Genomic DNA, 15,677 nt, shown 5'->3' with positions numbered 1-15,677 from the left:
TTGGGGCTCCGTCTTCACAGAGACCTTACTAGACCAACAGCAGTGGAAGCAGCGTCGTCCTTTCCGTTCAAGTGTGCGGGTCTCTCTGCCTGCGACTGGGGTGCATTGATAACAGTGCTCACCCTCTCCATAGTGGCAAGGCAAAGGATTTCAGGCAAACTGCAACTTCCACGAGACACTACTGAAGAGATAAAATGCGATAACTTAGCTCTAGGCACCCAACCTGATAGCGATTAGCCTTTGAGAAGAGGAGTGAGTTGCATTCTGCTGCTAGTGATTGCTACTTTAAATGCGAATGTTTCCTCGGTGCCGTTCCTGCAGTTGTGAGAATTTAAATACTAGACATTTTTCCGCTTTGTACACATTCCAAATAAATGCCATGCTTCAGATAAAAATGAGAAGGATGTTTATGACAAACTATGTGAACAGAAAATGTCGCAGTTTAGAGCATGGAAAAACACAAGCCAGATAAAATTTCCTTACTGTAACTAGTCTACGGTAATTTGTTTGTGAAAGGAAGAATACTGTGGTCCCCAGCAGCAGAATGCCTCGCCGCGGTGAAGCAGTGCCTATGACGGTCTACAAAAGACCACAAGGTTGTGGGTTCAGTTTCCGGCATAGGCGTTCAGTGCACGCGAAATGCGAAAACATCCATGCGCTGCGATTTTTGCGAAGGTTGGTGAACCCCGCATCGTAGCCGCTCCTCGTAGCGCACAACATTTGTTTGGCACGCGCAAGTCCAGTCATAATTCATCATGAAATATAGTGACCAAAATAAGCTAATATCGGTGCCGAAAATAACCGCCACTCTTTCGAAAAAGATGAAGTGCAAAATATAGATAGAGTATGGTATTATACGGTTTCCTGAAAAACCAGATATATTTCCAGTCATCGGATCGAAACATACGATTAAATTTTTAACGACACAGTCTCACGACACGTGACACACCAAATGAAAACTGCGATTCTAATCTTATAATTACAGCATTGGTTCCCACGGAAAATTGCGTTTCTGTGCCTTTTCCCATTCTCGCCATGGCCTCTTTCCCGCTGTTCATATGTGAAAAGAAAACAAAAAAGTAGTCCAAAGAAATCGCCCATTGCGTTTTCTTTTTTCATCCGTGTTTTGGATGTGAGACGCACACTGAACAGTGTGAGCCGAATGCAGGCCATCTGAATACGATTGCAAAGAGGACCGAGTTGAGTCGTTTCTCGTGAAATATCGCTTAAGGTCACCATAACGGATTAATTTCATTGACGCTTCAAGTGGACTTTCAAAGGAGAACTCGTTTCGGTCATAACGAAATGTACGCCAAACGCGAGGTTTCCAAAGAACCGACACCGGACACCCACCTCTGCTTAAGCCCAGGCTCTCAACGCCTGCTGCATAAGCTACGGCGACCCTCCGTCTCTCTCAAAAAGAACAAGGAAAGGAATGTAAGGAATGACACGACATTGTTTCAAATCACAGGAAGCGGCGCTTCAACGTGGTTCTCTCGCAACATACAACAGCGCGCCAAACACCATTCGCTGTGCTCGAAGCAGATTAGAAAAGCGTTTGTCTCGCTCGCCGCAACTGAGCGTGCAGACCCCCCCCCCCCCCCCCCCCCCCCTGGTGATAAGCCTCCGTGTCCATACCAGCGTAGTGGCACTTGTCGCCTCTGCGCCGGCATATTGAAACAAACGCTTCTGCCGGCGCAAGATTTCCTCGTCACAGCCACACGTTTCTCCACTCCACTCCCTTCGCACTTTCCAAACTCTCCTCCTCACCTTCCCTGGCTTCCTTCCTTGGATGGATGCTCTCTTTCTTCTCTCTCCCTCGCTCTCTCGCCATAGGTTGGAAGAGAGGGACAAGAGAGAGAGAGAGAGAAAGTGGCAGTTCGTGACTCCGCGCTCATCCGGCGGATGTGGACGCCAACACGGAAGCGGCTCGCAGCCGTCCTTCCCGACTGGCCGAAGCCGAAGCCGTAGCCCGGACAAATTCACGAGCGGCACAAAAAATAAAGCAGGCTGGGGCCCGGTCGTGGTCCGAGACGATATATAGCTAGAGGCGAAAAACACTGGTCGTGCGTCCATGGCTTTATATTTCTCGCTTTCTTTTTGTTGGTCGTTTTTCTCCCGCCCTTGAGTGACCTACGAACTCTGCAAATGCGGAGGCGCTGCGTCGAAATTGATTTTAAACTAAGGCGGCATTATTCAAAGTGGACGATTCACTTCAGCGCGACGGTAGTTTGCCGTAGTTTGGATGTAGCAGCAAAGGTTGAGAAGGTTTCCTACTTCTTTTTCTAAGCGCAGTTCGGGTTCCTTAACGCGAGTTTTGTTCCTGCGGCCCGTCCGCCTTCAGCTGAGGTTAGGAGGCACGTGGCGTCATGGTTCTTTGGGTCATCGCAATATGAATTGTTAAGCCACTCAAAAGATAGCGTTAAGCGAGCATGATTTGCAACACAGGAGCGGATTTTAGGGTATACGTAGGGCAACAATGGCCCCGCTCCCTGAGGAGGAAATTTCCATTAAATAGTCGTGCTAAACCCCAAGTTTGCGGGTAATGATATTTTAAAAAGTTCATGGTGCATAAGGAACCACTGCCTTGTCATCATAAATAATTCTCATTGGCCGGAAAGACCAAGATATGCTTTTCGATGACCCCATTGCACATCGTAAAAGTTCGATTAGTTCCAACGATGATGCGACTAACCCTCTTGAAACAGTCCCATCATACTAGGTGCATGAAACAGCCACATTATATATATGAACAGAATAGCATTCGCCCCTCTAGACTGGCCAGATACAAATACAAGCATAATACCAGTAAATCAACACTATCTGAAATTGCTGTGAGTGGTTGGGGGCCAGCTGGTAGGAGCGTTTTACCAAGTCACTATCTTTAGGTGCTGAGTTCCTCTCTTTAATCATATGCATAGATCAGCTATGAAACATCCTAGCATACGACAGGAGGAAGCACGAAGCGTCATCAGCATTTGCAAATTATTTCTTTTTGCCAGTAAAAGTGGGACGTGGTCAAAGCGCTTGTAGCACCGTGCACACATACCCAAGGAAGTTGAACACGGTAAAGAAGAAATAAGCTGGGTGAGATTTTGTTATTTTAGTACTCCTTGGAAAACAAGCAAATAAGAAGAGCACTTCCGCGTTTTCAAGGGCACGGTGTCACGGCAATTGCAGAAGTCCTGAGTATAAACACCACGCCATCAGTGAAACAAGCGCGAAAAGGCACCCCCGGGTCACTAGGGTCACACAGCACCGTTGGAGATGACTGGTAAACAGTGCAGTCATGGACGGGCGCTCTCCGGCGCAGAGAATAGTCGAGCAGTAAGTGACATAAATAAGTATGGCAGCATCATGCACCAGCACTCTAGAAGAAACTGCACAAGCGCACACACGACAGTTTAGCCTTCGGCTTCGCTAGCGGACCTTCCGTCGGACACAAGGCCGGCCTCACGGGCCATCGAGTGGAATGACGTGTGGCCGTCGGCGAGTAACTCGGCCGGCTGACCCACTTCCACTATGCAGCCCTGTTCCATGACCACCACCCTGTCAGACTGGAGGACGGTGTGCAGACGGTGCGCGATGGTGACGACGGTACAGTCGACCATGTGCTCACGGAGCGTCTGTTGCACGAGGGCGTCAGTCTCCATGTCCACCGAAGCCGTGGCCTCGTCCAGAACTAGAATCTTGGTTTTTCTCAGAATGGCACGAGCTAGACATACAAGCTGCCTCTGCCCTACACTTAGGTTCAGGCCGCCTTCAGTTACCTCAAAGTCCAGGCCTTCTTCTTCGAACGCATCCTTGAGGTGCGCCCTTTCCAGGGCGGCCCACAGTTCTTCACTGTTGTGGAGTCCAGTAGGATCCAGGTTGTAGCGGAGCGTTCCGAGGAAGAGAACTGGATCTTGCGGAATGATGGTGATTCGAGAGCGCAGATCATGGAGCCCGAGCGTCGAGATGTCGATACCGTCGACCACAATTTGTCCCCCGCAGGCTTCGACAATACGGAAGAGGCTGAGCGTCATGGTTGACTTGCCGGCGCCTGTTCGGCCAACGACGCCAATCTTCTCGCCTGGCTTTATGTCCAGGTTGATATTGTTCAAGGCAAGATCCAAGCCTTCCCTATAGCGTGTGGAATAAGACCTGAAGCAGAGGGCTCCTTCTCGAGGCCACGCCGGGTCAGGACTCCAGCTGAGACACCACGGCGCTTCCGGAGTAAGCCTCCGATACTCATCCAGGCGCTCAGCCGAAACTAGGTTTGCTTCAAGCTCAGTAGAAAAGTAGATGAGATAGTTGAATGGCGCGATGGTGTTGAGAGAATAAGACACCATTAGGCCAGCCATGCCGGCATCAATATTGTCCCTGTTTGTGACTATGAGTAGAAGCATGGTGAGAAGGAGAATGTCACCGATGATTTCCAGACGGATCTGCATCCAGTAGTTGCAGTGAAGGCTATTAACAGTACAGTTCTGTGTCACATCTACCTTGTAGTCATTCTCTTGAACGAAGATGCTCTGGACGCCGTAACTTCGCACACTGGACAGGCCAGTTACGGTTTCGGAGAGGTGGTTGTTCACTGGGGATCGAGTCACAGATTCCAGTCTCTTCACTTGACGCAGAGACTTGACGTAAACTTGCCGGAGGAGGACGAATGACACGAAAACAGGTACGGCTATAAGAATAAAGATGGGAAGATTCATGGAGATGAGCACTATCATGCCGACGATTTGGATGAGAAATTCCAAGAAAAAGTTTCCCACCATGGGAAGCTGAACGTCGAGCTGATCGACGTCTTTGCCGAACCGGTTCAAAATGCGGCCCGATGGAGTTGCTTCAAAGAACGAAAGAGGGGCTCTCATAACACCAGAAAGCATCAGACCGTGTAGCCTCGTCGACGCCGAAAGAGCCACCCTCCAGAGCAGGGCCACTCCGATGAATCCCGTCAAGCTTTGGCAGACACACAAAATGGCGTAGATCTCTATCCTGTAATCTCGCAATGGGATGTTTTGTGTGCCATCAGGAAGTAAGGGGTCGGTGCTCCATTCACTCAGCCATATGCCATTGTAGATGTCGATGGCCCTGAAGGCGGCGTAGAAAAGCAGCGTGAATAGTAACAAAGGACCGGCATGTCGAATGTAGTTCAGGTACACTCTCATCTTGATGGAGCCTTCCTCGACCACTTCCTTCTGAACAATATTCAGTTCCTGTTTTTCAGGCTGCGCTTCCGACGTGGCGTCCGTTTCAGCTCCAGAGTCCTCTCCAGGCTCCGACTGCTTTCGTTTCTTTTTCCTCACAAACTCCTTCAACAGCTCCGAAAGAACGCTGCCTTCTTCCTTAAGTTCCTGGTACGTTCCGCTCTCAACAATAGAACCTGCTCTCATGACAACAATGCGATCGACATCGGGCAAGACGGAAAGATTGTGCGTCACTAGGACTCTCGTCACACCTCTCAAAAGGCCACGGGGACCAATCAGATCCCTGAATATAGCCGCGCCGACATGAGCATCAACGGCACTCAAAGGATCATCGAAGAGATACAAATCTTTGCGCTGATAAGCGGCCCGTGCTAGACTCACTCTCTGTTTCTGGCCGCCGCTAAGGTTGATGCCCTTCTCGCCAATCTCCGTCAAGTCGCCACCGGGCAATATTTCGAGGTCTTTCTCGAGGCAGCAAGCCCTCAGCACTTTGTCGTAAAGTTTAGCCTCGTAGCTTTTCGTGAAAAGGATATTGTCTCTAACGGTCTTGTTCTGAATCCAGGGACACTGGGGAACGTAAGCGACGTCTTCAATGCAGTCCACTGATCCTGAGCGTATTCTCAGGTCTCCGAGAAGAGAAGACAGCAGTGATGATTTCCCGCTGCCAACGGGACCCACAATGGCGAGTAATTCGCCGTTCTTCACTGACAAGTCGACGTCATGTAGGATGCATTCTTTGTCCCACGACCAAGACATAGTGGCACCCTTGATGGTTATTACTTCACCATCACGGGGTCTTCGTGATACAGCGCACTTGTCAATTTCCGACGACATTAGAAACTTTCTTATCCTTGCAAAGGCGACGTTGGTCTGTATTGCGTTCGAGATGAAGTCCGGAATCAAGAACATGGAATAGCGCATCTGGTTGAAAAGCGTCAGTGAAACGAACGCTACGGTTGGGTTCAGAATGTTCTCATCACTGATGAGCACGTATGTTACAAAACTTGACAAGGCCACAAGCACGGAAGAGCAGGTCATGCAGAAGCAGCTGAAGGCTGTAAGGTACGAGTATTTCTTCAGCAGCGCGACTTCTTGCGAACGTAGTGTATCTATTTTCGTTATGAACGGGTTTTCCCAAGCGAACAACTTTAAGATCTTGATGCTGTTCAAAATTTCAGACATGCTCTTGATTCTCTTGTCCTTGAGCTTCATCTGTGCGGCCTGGTACTTGTGACCGAGGCTCATGACAACCAGAACAAGAGGCATGATAACGATCATGACAGCGATGCCAGCTAAACAGGCCACACCGAGGTACTGCCAAAGAAGTGCTATTGTGATGATTATGAGCAATGGTGCAGAAGCCACAAAACCAAACGACGCTGCTAATCTGAAGACGCGATCGGCATCTACGGATACTAAATTCACCATCTCCCCGACAGTGTAATTATTTTGAGACTCACTTGAAATCTTCAACGCCTTCCTGTAAACAGCTCCAATCACTGCTGCTTTCATACCAAGGCCAGTAAGAGACAGAGTACAGTCAATGTGCCTTACGAAAATAGCCGTAATGAAGTTGGCAGCTACGATACCAACTGCGTACATGACACCTTTCCACGTCGGCTCGTCGCTAGCCATGTAACCCGTGATGAGATGCAGCAGCAAAGCGGGCGCTGTCCTCACAACTGTCCGAAGCATGGCCAGGATGCAACCAACGAGCACTGGCTTCCAGAAGGCCCTTCGCATCGTCCTGAAGAGCGATGGCTCTGGGCGCGTGCAATCACAGGAGCCATCTTGAGGCATGTAACCCGCCGAATCCAACTCTTGATTCCAATAGGCACTCCACTCGTCGTACTTAACCCGGGTCACTAGCTCTGGCCTTGGTTTAAAAAGGTCAATGAGCTCGAGGCTGCGCCGGTAACCTTTCAAGATGAGGGGCGTCATCCATATGAACATCAGCGTCGATAGCGGGCCGGAGGTGAGGTATGGTCTTTTGGTGTCGGGACGAATGTCGGTGAGACACGACAGGACAAGCTGCACTACAACCAACGGGTAGGCGAGCATGCTGACGCTGAACTCGATGGGGTACACATCTGGCATAACGACGTCGTTCCGGAAGGCTTCTTCGAGGTAGTGGAAGTACTCAGGAAGCTGCAAGAACGCCGCCAAAAACCAGAACAGCATCAATAAGCTCGAAGATCCTACCCCCTGGCGACGATTGTGTTCTTGCATAATCAACGTGACCACGTACGTGACGCAACGAACCAAGTCGGCCGTGGCCGAAGCCCAAGATGAGTACGGCACGTCCATAGTCAGCTTGCAGATGAAGGTGAAAGCGTACACCAGAGCCAGTAGGAGGCTCAGCACGAACCGCAAGAGGCTTAGAGGAGTCAGACACAGCGCCCTGGGCCGAAACAGGGGACACTGCTTGGTACTGTCGCACAGGATCCATGGTAAGAAGCCGAATAGAAGGAGCACAGTAGCGGGTAAGTAGGCGAGCACAGTCGACTCGAAGCAGGCCGTGAAGCGCGGGTAGGCCGAGTACCAGGTCAGGTCCCAGTCCCAGACGGGGGTCAGGCAGAAAGACGACGTCATGCTGCCCGCCCGCTGGTCGACGGAAATGGAAGAATCACCGACGGAGCAGTCTAGAACGTGGGGCGCTCACAGCACTCACTTTGTACAGCCAGGAGGCTATCGAACGGCTACACAGAGAATCGGCGAGGAGCAGCGACCACCCCCCAGAGGAGATAAGGGAAGCGTGATGTCGGTCTTATCTTTTCCTTCCCCGGGAGCATAATCGAGAGTGCTCTGTCTGGCCTTATCTGTGCAACCCCCTCCCCCCCCCCCCCCAACTGTCGTCGTCATACGAGGCTGCGGATAGCTGGCCAAACGACTGCCCGGAGATTTCAGATGTTTCTTAATCAATATATCTGACAAAGGCAGCGCTGCGATAGACCAGGAAACAAGAATTCCTGTTCCAATAGTATTTTCTTTCACGTTCACTACTCCAGGTGGTTTAAAATGAGTGTTTACCTTAAGCTTCAGAACTGCGCTAACTCAGGACTGCAGCGCCCCTTACAAATCTCATAATCAATTCATGACCTGATTTCCAGCAGGAACAACAATACTCCGATCTGGCCGCCATAACAAAACAAAATAGAACAGTTGAAAGGTCATCACATCACAGCGAGTTCAAACGCACTTTTATAAGGCCATCCAGCCAGAGGCACCCCATTGTTTTTGTGCCGGAGCTGTTTTTCTGATGAAAAGAAAACAAAGGCGGCGATATATCCGCTTGCGACAACGCAAGCTTGGTCGCCAGCAAAGCGAAAGCTGCAATTGATAAGCTTCATATGGAGCTCGTACAGCCTTTGCAGACCCGGACCACAAGCTGTGTCCATCCCGGCGTTGTTGCACCGACTCTACCTTCTTGTGTGCCGCCGGCGGAGCGCCTCTTATCAGTGGAAAGATTCTCGCTTTGTTTCTCCCTGCTGACACTAGTGCTTGCATTTGTCTGCGCTCTCCAGTCCTTAACGTTAAGTACTTTTTTTTCTGCGTAGACCGTCTTGGTTGGCGGACTTTGTGCGACCTCTCTTCTTCAGCGGGGCTTACGTGCTCAAATAAGCACACAAGCGCGGATAGCAACAGGAATACCCTGACTAAAACCTTGGCCTAAGCGCCCTGCTATGCAGGGGGCACTGACAGCCAGCCACCTTTTAGAATTTATTTAATTTTTCTCATAACGCTTCCTTGAATTCCAAAATGTCCCAAAAGTACCATCCTGCGCTCAAGACCTTCAACATCATTGAATGACGGGTGTTGCTGCAGCAAACAGTGGACAAAGTAAAGCAAAAAAACGCGTTGATAGAAAGAAAGCGATTAATATAAAGAATGCATGTCACAATCCAGAATCGCAATAGTCAAAAGAGAAGCCCTTTTCATCCTATGACCCTGGCACCTCATTCTATTTCGGAAATCCCCATCTGGTGTAGCTTTTTTTTTCACGTGTCGTCAATAAATAGAGAAACTAATAAAGCACGACTGGCTTCCGAGTTTGAAGTCAGAAATCATGTGTTGGCTTTAGAAGGTGTTGATGTACTTACAGGATGTTGCGGGTCTTCCCAGTCTGGTGAAGTCATTTCTGGTCTGTTTTATGCGACACACATCGATGTCGGCTCCCCCTCACTCCCCCAGATGAGGCTTCTACTGTTATCACATCAACACTTAGCATTGACCGAATTTTGTCGAAACAGTTCATTCTTCTACTACTACTACTACTATACTCTAAACCCCTCCCCCCCGCACCCCCACCACCACCACCACCACCTCTGCTACAATTGAACAAGCACATTTACGACTACCAGTGCTAGTACTAGTGCTGCTATGCTTCTACTATTTCTACTGTCATTACGACGATGGCGCCATTAGCCGTGGATAACCTTCTTAACGTATCTGGCACCTAACAACAAGAAACAGTGTAATTAAGAACCCACGCTAAGAGCATGGTTCCCCGCATTAAGCACTGTTTACAAGATTGCAGCGTCGAGTAACTGTTATGGAAATATTGAAGGATATCCTCAATTCTTCTTTCCGATGCCTATCAAGATCTTCCTTTTAAAGTTTTTCCATCAGTCGTATAGAGTAGTTAATAATGCAACAGAAAACCAATGAGTAGCGTTTTTGATCGTAGCAAAAACGTTAATAGCGAAAACATGCCGACCTGCATAGGAGCGATCTGCGGATATAATGGTTGTTATACTGAAATCTTGCAGTGAAAAAACTGCGTTCATAAAATAGTTCCCGTTGTAAAATGCTTTCGTCCATAATTTCTGGGCATGAGACCTTTCCTTTGCTGTCCATGCCCTCAGTAACTATTGTACAATATTCAATGAAGAGCATCTAAATAAATTCATTATTATCATCAGCCTGACTACGCCCATTGCAGGACAAAGGTCGCACCCATATTTCTCCAGTTAATCCTGTCTCATGCGGCTACCTTATCCCCGCAAACTTCTTTATCTTACCCACCCGCCTAACTTTCTACCCACTTTCTGTCTCTTAACGTTACACCTATCAATTTTCTTTCCATAGCTCACTGCATTTTTCATAAGCTGAACCCTTTTCGTTAGCCTCCACGTTTCTGCTCCGTAGGTGAGTACAGGTAAGATACAGCTGTTGTACACTTTACTCTTGAGGGATGCTGATAAACTGCCATTTATGCTCTTAGTTACCTGCCAAATGTGATCCACCCCATTCTTATTCTTCCGGTTATTTCGCTCTCGTAATTCGGATTAGCGGTCATTACCTGCCATAAGACATATTCCCCTACCTCTTCCAGCACCTCGCTAACCAATTGTAAACTGCGGTCCCCTGCCGAGACTGCTGAACATTACTTGGTTTTCTGCATATTAATTTTTAGATCCACCGTTATGCTCTGCCTGTCTAACTCATTGATCTTGATTTGCAACTCATCTCCTGAGTTACTCAGCAATGCAATGTTATCAGCGAATCGCAGGTTATTTAGGTATTCTCCATTCACTCTTATTCGCAACTGTTCTAAATTCAGGCCTCGGAATACGTCTTGTAATTGGGCGGAGGAAGCATTGATCGACGAAATCGTGTCTCCCTGCCTGACACCCTTATTTATTGGAATTCTATTGCTGAGTTTATAGAGGACTAGGGTAGCTACGCAGCCGCGACCAATATCTTCCGTATTTTCACATAAGGCTCTTCTACAGTCTGATTCCACAATTCCTGCATGACTGCTGATGTTTAGACTGAGGTAAATGCTTTCTCGCAATATATATGAAGGCTATATATTTAAGGGGCTGGTTATGTTTTTCGCATTTCTCTATCACCTGATTGACAGCATGAATTTGGTCCATTGTCGAGTAGCCTTTACATAAACCTGCCTCGTCATTTGGTTTATTGAAGTATAAGGTCTAAAGTCTCTCATTGTCTACATTTCTCAACATTTTCTTTTCAACATTCTTACTATTATACGTACGGTTTATTATTATACGTACGGTTCTACATTTATTTTGGCCTTTGTTTTAATTACCTACATATGAAAGCGCAATAATACAGTAAATAGCTTTGAGCATAGGGCTCCCTTGGCACCTTCCACTATAATAGACGACCTTTATCTTTTCTTTTCTTTCTGCTGTGAAATTTCTTTAATTTCCACCTGCCTCACTATCTATATTAAATTCATTTATGTTCGTTCCGCCATAGGCGATGGGGAAAGGGCTTTTTTTCTGAAAGGGAGGGGGGGGGGGGGCTGCCAATTGTCTAAAGAATGCAATGCCCAATATGCGCTATCTAAGCTGCACCTGACTTCGTAGGCAGCTCTCGAATCAGGTGACTGCCGATGGTGCAAGAGACCGACTGGCGTCCTCGACTGAGTTCATTTCCGGCTTCGGGCGTCTGGGTATACGTATACCCGAGCGCCGGGGGCACGCGCACGTGACACCCCCACGGGCGCCGCCTATGGGTTGTTTACGTGCATCCGCACCCGAGTTCGTGCCAGTGTATCGCGGGTGCAGGGTTTGTTCACGATAAGGGACGGCGACAACGCAGTTGGGCTGGCGCACCCACCCAGTGTGGGTCGAACGCGTGAAGGCCCGAGCTTGCGCGTCCGAGTGGCAGATATCGGGCGAGGTGAAACGTGCGGCAGCTTACACAACATCCCGTGTGCCGATAGCCGCGGCGATAACTCATCTTCGCATGGACAAAAAGTGAGAGAGAGACTGTATTGAGCTGGCTGAACCATTTTCTGCTCTGAAAATTTCCAGCAACGACGGCATAATTTGCAGGAACTTTTCCTATTTCTGTCTTCTAATAGTAGTAGAATTCCTTTATTCGGTCGCTCAATATAAGGTACCAAGAGGGGAGCGGGCCTGGCACACAAGGGTCATATTTGAAACGTGGTGATGATTATGGATTTTCTTATGGCGCAAGGGCGTCTATGGCCAAAGAGCGCCATGGCACAAGGTATTTTCGACTTCACAAGGTGCGGTCAAGGTCACATTTCTCGAGCATTTCACCCAACATAAGCCGAGCACAAGACGAGCGGAAGCTTGTACCTACTGTATCACCGGTGGGTGCCAGGCGGCACTGGGGATCGAACCCGGCACCTCCCGCATGCGAGGCGGATTCTCAGACCATTTCGCCACCGCTGCGGTCATATTTGAAACGTACAGTGGAGAGTAAAAAAAAAAAGGCACAAGTGGCCCGGGACTGGAGCGAAGTGATTTAAACTCGCTGCGCTGCGGTTCACTAAAACGCCGATGTCGAGAGCGAAAGGTCTGCCCTGTCTTTCAGTCTTGTGGGAGTATACAGGAAATTCATGGCGCGCAAAGAACTCTTTTATCGTCACCTGTCGTCGTTCACTTGTGTTAATCTTTTTCACTCGCAATTGTACTCCGCTTCTGTCCAGGAATCTTTAGAATTAGAATCCATGCTTGCACGGAGGTATAGCAGTGCAGCTGACCGATGCCTTACACCACTCTGCCATCTCTGCAAGGTGTGGGCGGTACTTCTAGCCGTTATTTCTACGCAGCTTTCCTGGACATTAGAAACAAGCGCCATTTCTCGGCCGCTAGTAGCGAGCGTCGCCTAACTAAGTGGGGATATTTAATACTTGTAGATTCGAAAAAAGCTATGGAGTCCCGAGAGATTCTGCGCTTACGTGGTGATAATCATGGCCGACTCTCTTGCCTCGCTGCAAAATCTGACCTATAAAATGCTGCTTCCGTTCACACCAACTATTTCCGAAAGCCATAGAAAACGGCATGTGAAGAATATTGTAAATTGCCGCAGTGATATTGAGCGTTCAGCACTGCGCGTCACGGAGTGGTAGCCACGCAAACTAGGAGCGTCCGTCTAGATTTTGAAGTGCAAGCTTCAATATACGCTAGGTAAAGCCGCTCTTCGCTTGTCTCTAAACCTGACCTGCCTGGAGTCATAATAATAATAATAATTGGTTTGGGGCAAAGGAAATGGCGAAGTATCTGTCTCATATATCGTTGGACACCTGAACCGCGCCGTAAGGGAAGGGATAAAGTAGAGAGTGAAAGAAAAAAGGAAGAAAGAAGTGCCGTAATGGAGGGCTCCGGAATAATTTCGACCACCTGGGGATCTTTAATGTGCACTCACATCGCACAGCACACAAGCGCCTTAGCGTTTTGCCTCCATAAACCAGAGGTCATGCTTTCGCGTGGTTGAGGTGTCCGCCGAGATGTCGAGATCTGAGACCTACTGAGGCCTTTACCTTTCGTCAAAAACGTTTCCTTAATAGGATAGCGATGAAGAGGCCCCAGCACCTCACACCATATGTTACATGACGGCAATCCGATGAATGAGATGAGATGACAGACGGTTACAGGATGATTTGTTGTTGTTATTGCCTTCGTGGCATGGCCTTCGTGACATAGGATGATTTAATGGCGGACGTCCTGGCGCGAGCACTCCTGCCCGCACCACTGCACAATTCGTCGTCTTCTAGTCCGTCACAATATACTGCGAGCAATACCATACGGTTAACTGGAATGCCTTGTAGTGGATAAGAATGAGTAATCATCACTATTATTAAGGTGGCACGAGGGCCTGGACACGAATATGCGCTTCCCTGTCTTGCACATCGCAACAGTAAATATCGTAAGTGCTGTCAAACTTCTGCTGGTAACATTCTTTTCTCAAGTACCCAGCCGCTGCGTTCAAGTGTGGAGCGTTCCTTGGGAATAGTTAAAGATTGTTTCAACTTCAATTTGATTTTAAGCCGTCGTACAGATCTCCAACGCTCCCGCGAAGGCGGCTTGAATAGCGGCAAGCCGCTGGCGCGACCAGGCGATAGCGAAGTTAAAAAAAGCTTCAAACGTTGAGCCAGACTGCGAACTACGCTCTCTCCGGCGGCTCGTATCTCAACACTCCGAGCAGCAACGGCCACAGCCCTTCCGCTTTTCAGCCCACCCGGCTTCTCCTTCTCTCCTCTTTTCTCTCTCTATCTTTCTCTTCTGCTCTCAGCTGCCCGTAGACGGCATTCTCTCTCAAATACTTCAGTCGCCGGCGTGGGATGGCATCGTTTGCCATGGAATGGAATGTGAACCCGAAACTATGCATATGCTTGCACGGTTAAGCTACAGGGTCCACGGTCGCACTGTAAACAGGACGGCTGGTTTCGACATAACATTTCCAGTGCAGGCAGGAATCGTGCGACTGTGCGGGGACAGCGTAACTAGGCGAGAAATAGAAGCCAACGGTGAATGGACGGAAAGTGAAGTGCTGTATACGTGGATAGCAATGATTTTCGCTTACTCGCTTAAATGAAAGCAGTGCTAACTCCCGGCGTATCTACATCTGACGTGCACAAAGCCTGTTAAGATCTCATAGCCGTTGTGCTGCGTGCAGTGTTTTCGCTGAGCTCTTTGTGCACCTATTTGTGCATGAGCCGCAGGAGAAGTGCCGCGTCCGTGAGACTCCTGGCGTTGCCCAGAGCTTCTGAAGGTGCGTACATTTGCGTTTCATCGCTCATCTGTTTCGCTCTGTATTTTGTGAGCTAGTGATTTCTCACTGCTATTATTGACGCTTGTATTATCGGCGATCAATACGTTCTAAGCCTGTTAGTATTATGCAAGTGACTGACGGCGTTCAAGTTATCTGTGCATCTTTCTCACTATTAAGGACGTGATGTTTATTAATTAGTCTGTAGTGGAGGCGCGTGATTCTTGTATCTGACTACTCGCGTTTTGCCTTGTAATGGGGCCCGATAAATGCCAAGTGAACGTTTACCTGTTCTCTCCAGTTCCCTAATTCTTACGGAAATGGAAATAAACTACAGACCTGCATTCAAAAATCATTTCACGAAATACGTACAGGTTATGTGTATCTCATGCGCCGTTCTGCCTTGCGTGAAATCAGTCGAGACCTTTAGTCGATCGGCTTTAAGAATCAAATAAATTAAAATCGGCCCATCATTTTTTTTTCATAACGCGAGGACGTTCTGGAAGGGCCCAATGAAACCCGTTCCGCAATAGCTTTAGGAAGTCGTGGCACATGTCCGGCATTGATGCCAACAAAACAATGACAGAGTACATATGTAGCTAATAACAGGATATAATGTTGATGAAATTTGAAGAAAGTACTCATTCAGTGATGAGATCTTCACTTTCATGATTCCTTAATTCTGGGTGACCTTTTCCTCCAAGTATGTATGCGGTCTTGAATTTGAAGTGAACGTTTTCTCTTTATAAAGCAGCAGTGGCAGGTTATCTGGAATTAGTGTCACATAAAAAATCGCTCACGAAACGTGTGTACAGCGCGCGTTTAAAGGAGTTATTAAAAAGTTTGGTTCAAATCACTAAAGTTCACTTTAAGAATTTCTTCTATGAGCTTCCGACAGTCTTTCAGCACTCGAGGTAAATTATTTGTTTGTATATTTAAGCCGCAATTAGTTCGACTGTTCAAAGCCAATTCAATAGTAATGTC

The 15,677-nt window shown here is 48.2% G+C and overlaps 1 pseudogene across 1 annotated transcript; it reads right to left on the bottom strand.

Moving 5' to 3' along the window:
- Positions 1-1,692: 1,692 nt before the first annotated feature.
- Positions 1,693-7,908, bottom strand: LOC144111335 (multidrug resistance-associated protein 1 pseudogene; annotated as a pseudogene). Its single transcript, XR_013310026.1, has one exon. The product of XR_013310026.1 is annotated as a multidrug resistance-associated protein 1 pseudogene (transcript).
- Between the last annotated feature and the right edge of the window lie 7,769 nt (positions 7,909-15,677).

Source organism: Amblyomma americanum, chromosome 11 (genome assembly GCF_052857255.1).
Source record: "Amblyomma americanum isolate KBUSLIRL-KWMA chromosome 11, ASM5285725v1, whole genome shotgun sequence".
In the NCBI taxonomy this organism is placed as follows: domain Eukaryota; kingdom Metazoa; phylum Arthropoda; class Arachnida; order Ixodida; family Ixodidae; genus Amblyomma; species Amblyomma americanum.
Note: the sequence above shows the minus strand (reverse complement) of the source record. Positions and strands in the feature narration are given on the sequence as shown.